At 41.2% G+C, this 8,769-nt stretch overlaps 1 protein-coding gene across 2 annotated transcripts in view; it reads left to right on the top strand.

The window, feature by feature from the left end:
* Positions 1-1,379: 1,379 nt before the first annotated feature.
* Positions 1,380-8,769, top strand: part of LOC150077632 (epidermal growth factor receptor kinase substrate 8-like) — a 432,910-nt gene continuing 425,520 nt past the window's right edge. The window contains exon 1 of one of the 2 annotated variants that reach the window (XM_090384186.1): positions 1,380-1,501. The gene's annotated coding sequence lies outside the window, so the exon portion shown is untranslated. The remainder of the gene's footprint in view (positions 1,502-8,769) is intronic. The other variant, XM_090384188.1, reaches the window with a different exon arrangement.

The raw sequence follows: 8,769 nt of genomic DNA, 5'->3' as shown, positions 1-8,769 counted from the left end.
CCAGAGGTTTAAAAATAATGTAAGGATCATGTAGTATGTAGTTTGCTGTGCCCATTGTTCATCCGGTCTGTTGGCCGCCGGGCCCCCAGTGGGACCCGGCGTTACCATACCTAGCGACGGGGACGCCGGCCGGGTGTACCAAGAGACTAATTATACTCTGGTAGGTCCTGCCACTTACTTTCCTGGGATTTCGGTGACTAGGACCTAAAATAAAGGCTGGAGTTATCGCTGTTGATTTAAATAAAATTGCGTTTAGAAAGCGCTGCGTGGGGTTTTACGCTAAAAGAACTATTTGTAGAGAGCCTAAAGGGTTGGGCAAAATTTGATGTGATTTAAATTTGGACATGTGGGGCAGTCGCTGTTCAAGAGAAAGTAATGGGAGGGAGGGTGTAGATGGGAGGATGAAATATGAAGAAGAGGGAGTCGGATAGAAAGGTGGCCCCCATTTTCAGTGGGGCATGCCCATGCCCCACGACAGTGAAAATACGGGGAGGCGAGGAGACGAGAAGAGCAAATAACCCCTCCCCCCTCCCCGAAAAAAAAAAAAAAACGCACAAGGAAGTGTAGTTTTGGGTCGACAGTAGGCCATCCAAATCATCCTAAAGTCTTGTCTTTCTGTGGTATGCTGAGTTTTTTTTTTTTTTTTTTTTACTTGTTTGACCCCCTGCATTCTTTCTAGTCCGGTTGCCTTTGGTATATTTCTATCATTGTTTTCCTTCTAGAAAATAGATCCTGGGCATATTGACTGAGTGCCTTGTAGTCCTCTTGAGTGTTTAGCAGTCTGGGTTCTTGGTTGTCTGGGATATATTGGATTGCCGTTATTAGGCGTAGTCGTAGGTCGTCATACAAATCGCACTCAAACATTAAGTGTCTCCAGGACTCCGGGTTGCCACAGGGACAGTTCGCGTTATTATACCAATAGGTTCGGTCCGGTGTACTAACTAGCGGCCGGCCTGCGAAAACCGTTTTAGAGCTGTACCCTCGAAATGTAAGGAAGATTGAATCTCGCCACGATGTTCATCATAACCTCAAAGGTCATCCATCATACTGCATGATGGAAGAGATAGGGAAGGGTTGACCGGAACTTAGCTCTACAGACTAAACATGGGTTCACCACTTCAAGCCTCCAATAAGCAAACTGGTGCGTTACTACGAATTGCTCCGCATTAAGCGCAAATTGTTTTAATACCGTCCCACTACCCTTTCGTACTGTGGCCACGAACTTCTCTCGAACCCCTCTCGCAGTTACGAGCTCTCTCTCTCCTTGTTTCCCGGTCTGTTGAAAGCGTGACGTCATCGTAACCGTGACACAGGTGTTCCGTAGATCTCGGTCGAAGTAGAGCGGTGCTCTCCGGTACGAGGCTGTTGTAGGAACAAGTTATGGCCGCGGATGCATTAAGTGTGTTAATGTCGAAGTGGACTTGAGCGAAGTGCTTGCGGTTTAACGCGTGTTTGCCGAGCAACTGGATTAACTACAATCTGCGCCCCTTTGTAAGTACAGGTCAGTACAAAAATGTCTAATTTCTGTTGAAAGGTGCGTTATTAGCGCTTAGCGATCTTCGATTTTTTGTTTGGAACGAAAACGTGGAAATGAAATTGGCTCGTTAGATGACGACGTACAACGATAACTAAACGTTTCGGCTCTCCTCGTATTCACATTGCACGCGCTCCGATTAGGACACGCTGCTCGACCGCGACGTCTCCGGACTCGATGCAATCCAGATTAGCGGTAAATCGCAGAAATGTTTTGTGGACAGAAAAGAAGAGGAGGAAGAAGAAAGCGTTGAGAATGAAACTCGTTCAAATACACGTAAATGAAGGTGGGTGTTAATTTTGTCGTTACGAAGCAGCAACGATCAGTTGAGAGCAGTCCGAGTTGGAGGGATGGCCCGTCCGAATTGCAAATGTGAATCGTGCATTAATTCGGGTACAAGAGACACCCGCGTATGCAGTCAGGCTGACGGGCCGCATGTGACCTTCCATCGTTGGTTGTGCGGCCACTGTACTGTTTCTTTATTTCATTTATCGCTTTCCGTATTTATTTATCATTCCAAAATGAATTGGATTGGTTTCACCCAACCCAATTGATTTTGGGTTTTGCCCAAAATCACTTGGGTTGGGTAAAACCCAAAATCAATCGGATGAACTCGATATGCTTCCAACGATAGCCCTCGTTGGAAGCCTAAATGGTTTTATTGTTTAAATGTTTTCTCAATTGGAGAACGTTTATTGTTCGATTAAATTACAGTTCCTGCCTCGACCTTCCGTTAGGAAGACATTAAAAAAAGAAGAAGAATATTGAACGATCTTGATGCCCGGAAGTCTCCAGGCCCTTTTGGCATTTCTCCTCTTGTTCTGAAACCTTCGATCCAGAGTTAGTTGAGAAACGCTTCCCACTATATTCTAACCAATTTTAGGCGCGTTCTTCTATTGAGCCATGCCCATCCGTTCACATCCGACCCGACTCCCGTTGCACAGATTTTCATAATGTATACTTTATTTGGCTGTTTCAGAAAGATTGGTCGAGCCTTCCCAAATGTTATTAAAACCGGACCAATAGAAATCGGCAATCATTATTTCTTTTTCTTTTCTTTTCGTGCCTGATCTGTCCACGTTCCGTATATTGCAGCCAAAGCACTGGATATTACAGTATACTTGTTGACGCGCGCTAATTGAAGGGATGAATGGGCAATACGGCGGATGCGCAGAGATGAAATATTCTTGCATATGAAGGTCGTTTCATTTTGAATATCTTGATTCTTTTTTATTTTCAATGTCCAAATAATGAATTATACTATAGTTTTTTTTTTATTGTATTGCTGATTGCAGAGATGGTGACATACGTTGTATTACAATCGTTATTAAAATCCACGATAAACTAAAAAAACAAAAGTACATTGCAAAAAGTGTTGATGCATACTACGATCTCAGTTCTCTTGAACCCTCCTCGATTGCCTTTTTCCTCTAGAGCCACCCCAAGAAACAAATAATGTACAGTGTACTTCCAGCCCCGTTCTCCTCAGATCCCTCATCTCTCTACCCTTTTTGACCTGAGAGGTTACTTACTTCTGCCGGGGCTAGGAGTCCTGCGGGCATTCAGGACGGACGTGCGAGACAGCTTCTAGCAGCCAACTGCACCAAACCCCGTCTGTTCAATTCTCGGTCTTCCTACGTAGATTAGCAAGTACTCAAAGCAGACAATCCGAGCGGATCAGCAATAACTCACCTTTCTCTTCGGATTTCGCGTTTCCTATACGTATATACTCTGCAACGGACCCAAGCTCATAGCGCAAAGAAGGACGCTCTGTGGAGGACGAAGCTCCGAGTGCGCTTCTTTCCCAGTCTAAAAAAAGCCTTCAAAATCCGCTGTTGAAGGTGGAAACACTTTGCCTGAAGCGTATTATTATTATCGCAAGTGATTGCTTTCATCTCTTTTACAGAACAAACCGATCGGCTAGAAGGGTGTACAAAAATGCAGGAATAGCATTTTTTTACAATACAATATTTACAAAACATTTTTACAAAAGTGCGAATCATTTACAGTATTATTTAAAGAAAGCAATTATCGACAAAATTAAAAGAGGAAATTATTCACGTATCGTTTAAAGTAGATGTCCAACAGTTATTTTATACATTCGTCATTCCATCTTTTTTATAAAGTTCAAGTTTACAGCTTCTTTCTAGTTCAAGCTTCTTTATACTTCTATAGTTCAAGCAAGCTGTGTGATAATCGCCTCTAAACCTCACTTTTTTTGCTATTTCGCTTTCGCGTTTTTTACTGCTGTTTATTTTCGTTTATTATTATTTAAATTTTAAAATATTATTATTTAAATTATTATTATTTAAAGGTATTTTAAATTCAAAACTAACTTTAACTACTTTTCCTTTTCTTCCCTTAGACGCCATGTTAAGAGAATTACTAAATCTCAATATTTTCATTATCTTCACTCAGCTGAAGCCGAACTTATTCGGAATTTCAATTCGAGCCCATTGTGGTCCCATCTCAAACGGCTATCGAGATCTATAATGTCTACGCTAATTAATGATTCGAATATCTCTTTCAACTGTCCTCTTGGCATTGCTAATATTTTTGCTACGCACTTTTCGAAACTTTGTTCTTTCAACAGCGACGTCCTATTCCCTGTTATCCGTTTGAACATAATAGTAATGACAGTTTTGATAGATTAGTTCTCACTACTGATGACGTCCATTCAGCCATTTCCAGTCTTAAAGATTTCACTTCTGCTGGTCCCGATATCCTCCCTGCTCTTTTCTTCACGAAAGTAGTTCGTCTTTAGACCCAGTTCTTACAAATCTCTTCAGTTTTCTTCTTCATGGCTGTCTTCTACTGTCTTCTTCATGACTGTTACCCTTCATCATCCAAAGAGACCTATATCATCCCGATTTATAAAATACAGGGTGTCGAAGCTAAGCCTAATAACTACCGACCTATTACTATACTAAATACAATTGCGTAAATTTTTGAACTCTTACTTTATAAATATATTAGTTCCTATCTTCACCCTATCTAATAGTTCTTATCTTCCTATCAATACTCATCAGTATGCTTTTCTTCCCAGGAAATCAACTGTTTCAAATTTGCCCTGTTTTCTCATTTCCTACAAACTAATTTGGACAAAGGAAATCAAATTGATTCGTTTTTCCTTTATATTGCACATGCATTTGACTCTGTCCCATCGATCTTTTGCTGTTCAAGCTGTCATCTTATGGTCTACGATCCCCTTTACTAGATTTGCTTGATTCACTGCTTAGAAATCGAAAACCATCCGTAATAATTGATGGTATTTCATCAACTCCGTTTACTGTTTCGCAAGGTGTTCCTGAAGGCTCACCATTGGGTCCGCTCTTCTTTATTGTTTACAACCGGTGAAATACCACCACTTTGCTTATTGGAGGCTTGAAGTGGTGGAACCCATGTTTAGTCTCTAGAGCTAAGTTCCGGCCAACCCTTCCCTATCTCTTCCATCATGCAGTATGATTGATGACTTTTGAGGTTATGATGAACATTGTGGCGAGATCCAATATTCCTTACATTTCGAGGGTACAGCTCTAAAACGGTTTTCGCAGGCCGGTCGCTAGTTAGTACACCGGACCGAACCTATTGGTAACTCTCTAGGAAGCTTCCGGATCAGCTAGTGTATAATCTTGCTACCTCTACTCTGCAAGACAGTGACTGGAGGGAGTCCGAGTAGTGTGTATGCGGGGAGCATTGTCGAGGCCACGTTATGTCAAGGATCTGGGTATATTCTTACCACGTGTAGGCCATATCCATTCATTACTTCATACAGCATGTCCCCCCCCCCTCACTTTTTCTTACTATTGAATACACCATGAATTGTCAAACTAATACAGCAAGCTTATCTGCGAAAAGATCTCAACCTCTCAAGCACTTCCTAATTCATTTCACAAATATACGTGGTCTCAATTATAATCTCAACGATGTCCATTTCCACTTGCAGTCTTCCAAACCCCATGTACATTTTCTGACTGAATCTCAGTTATCAGTTGATTCATCTACTGCTCATCTCAGATGTCCAAATTATTCACTGTATGATTCCTTTCGCCTCAAAGGTGGTACTTGTGCATATGTCCGTTCTGATATTCGCTGTCAGAGACTTGGCAATTTGGAATCTCCTCTCTTTGATCTTCTCTGGCTTAAAATCTCTCTACCTAATTGGGTCAAATTCATCTGTTGTCTCTACCGTTCTTCCAACTCCACTATTCACTTGGAGTTCTTTGACTTCCTCTCTTTGCAACTTGACTTTCTCCAGTCCAACTTTCCTAACAGTGAAGTAATTTTCCTTGGTGATTTTAATGTTCACAATTCCAGCTGGCTTCCATTTTCTAGTCACACCGACCCAGCAGGTCGAGATGCTGAGGCTTTTGCAATTACTAATGACCTAGCACAGATTGCTCATTTACCTACAAGAATACCGGACAATCCTAATCATGCAGCCAATACGCCTGATCTTTTTCTCACAAACAACCTTTCTAAGTACACGGTGGAAGTGAGAGGTCCTTTAGGCACTTCAAATCACAACTTGGTGATTGTCTCTTCTCCAATGGAACCCTTATCTCATGGCTATTCCCAACCTCGTGTTGTTTGGCATTACAAGAATGCAAAATGGTATGACCTGCGAGATTTCTTTTCCTTGGGCGGATTACGGTTTCAAAACTTCTGATGTCAACGTCTGCTCAGATCGTGTCAGTGAAATTATTCTTGCAGGAATGGAATCCTTTATCCCACACTCCAGTTTAAAATCTTCTCCTTTATCTAACCAAACCTTGGTTTTCCAATAAATGTGCTAAGGCTGTTCAAGAGAAGAATGTTGCATATCGTAATTGGCTTGTTTCTAATTCTTCAGTTTCATTTTCTGCCTATACCAAAGTTCGCAACAATTGTAAAGCAGTTACTAATCATTCCAAACTAGAGTTTGAACAGGCTAAGAGTAGAAAACTTGCTTCTTGTCCTAATGGTAGCCGAGCATTCTGGTCTCTTGCCAAAGCTATTGGCCGCAACTTTTGCCCATCTCTGCTCCCACCTCTGTCCAAACCAGATGGTTCTGTTGTCACTTCAGCCAAGGATAAAGCTGACCTGCTAGCATCCCATTTTTCTTCACTGATCTTGGTAAAACACCTCCCACCATTCCCAACACGCTGCATTTAATGCCTCCTGTGGTCTTCCGTCAAAAGGATATCAGAAGGATTTTGATGAATCTTGATGCTAAGAAAGCTGCAGGTCCTGATGGTATTTCTTCACTTGTTCTCAAAACCTGTGCTCCTGAACTTACTCCTATTCTTTGCCGTCTTTTTTCACTTTCTTATTCCAAAGGTGTTTTTCCTTCTACTTGGAAATTTGCTCATATCTAGCCAGTTCCTAAAAAGGGGGACAAATCCCTCCCATCCAATTATCGTCCCATTGCAATTACTTCTACTCTTTCTAAAGTAATGGAGAAATTAATTAACCGCCAACTCTTAAACTACCTAGACACCTTCCGTCTGATCAACGATCGCCAGTATGGATTCCGTCAGTGTCGATGCACTGGAGATATTCTGGCTTATGTTACCCATTTATGGACTAATTCAATGGAAAGGTTCGGTGAAACACAGGTAGTTGCTCTTGACATCTCAAAGGCTTTTGATCGTGTTTGGCATAAGAGTCTTCTAAACAAGATTCCATCTTATGGTTTGCCAACCGTTTTTAGTAATTGGTTATCCAGTTTTCTCTCTGATCGCTCAGTGAGGGTGATGGTAGATGGCTCTCTGTCTTCTAACTACTCCACTAATGCCGGTGTCCCCCAAGGTTCAGTTCTTTCCCCCACTCTTTTCGTCTTGTATATTAATGACCTTCTTCCATTGACTGGAAATCCTATCCATAGTTTTGCTGATGATAGCACGTTGCATTCCACTTTCCATTTTGAGAAACCTTGTCCTGCTCAATCAGCTTCAACTTCTCGAAAATCTGCCAATAATTCGTTAAATGCCTATCTTCAGGTAATTCTCCAGTGGGGCAAAGACAACTTAGTTGATTTCAACCCTTCTAAAACTCAGTCTTGTCTTATATCTCGCAAAAAGGATTCTTCTGCTCCTATGCTTATCTTTAGTGACACTCCGATTTCTAGGCAAAATGATATATCTCTTTTGGGGATTACCCTAACTTCTAATCTCTCTCTCTTGGCACAAGCACATTACAAATATTGCTTCCTCTGCATCTAAAAAACTTGGTTTTCTCTTTCGCTCTCGGCGTTACTTTTCTTCCAAACAGCTGCTCACTCTGTATAAATTGCAAATCCGCCCTGCCATGGAATATTGTTCCCACATCAGGGGTGGTGCCCCCAAAACCTCTCTCAGGCTTCTTGATTCCATTCAGAAGAGGGCAGTTAGGTTAATTAATGATTCAACTCTAACAGTCTCTGCACTCGCTTTCTCATAGACGCACTGTTTCTGCTGCATGCCTTTTCTACAGATACTTCCATGGGCACTGTTCTTCTGAATTGGCTTCTATAATTCCCGCTCTCTCTTTCAAAACAGTCCGAACACGTTAAGCCAACATCCATTTACTGTCCAACTTCAAACTCACAGAACCAACTTTTCATCATCTTCATTTATTCATTCAACTGCCGTTTTCTGAAACAACCTTCCTTCATACGTATTTCCTGAAAATTACAATCTACAGAAGTTCAAGTCCAATGTCAACAAATATCTTCTTTCGTCTTCTCAACCTCCAACCCAAGCGCGGTACTAAGTACTATAGGTTCTAATACCTCTCGTGTTTGGGGTTCACATAAAAAAAAAACAAACAAAAAAAAAAAAAACATAGTACTAATGATCTGTCAACCTTATTTCAGTCGATTAATGTTGAGTGGCAACTCTATGCAGATGATATTAAACTTTAAAAGCAAGTTATTTGTTCTACAAGTGACAGCGATGAACTCTACTCCGTCTTGATTCCCTCTCACTCTGGCCCAATAAAAATAACTTGTTTCTGAACCCGTTAAAATGTAAATTATGTCACTTTCCCTCGAATCCTGTAGTTAGACCCTCCATCCTTACTGATTATTATATTGGAAACTATTTAATTGCAAGTACTGATAGGCTCAAGGATTTAGGTATCCTACTTTGATCTAACCTTCATCCCTCTTCCCACGTCGATTACCTAACTTCCAAACTTCTTGGTTTAATCAAGGGTTCTTCCTCGATTTTGAAGAGTGAAAAAGTTATAATTATTCTCTACAAGCAGTTTACACT

Source organism: Mastigoproctus giganteus, chromosome 11 (assembly GCF_048544385.1).
Source record: "Mastigoproctus giganteus isolate SK-2022 chromosome 11, ASM4854438v1, whole genome shotgun sequence".
NCBI lineage: Eukaryota > Metazoa > Arthropoda > Arachnida > Uropygi > Thelyphonidae > Mastigoproctus > Mastigoproctus giganteus.
This window is presented reverse-complemented; position numbering and strand designations above follow the sequence as displayed.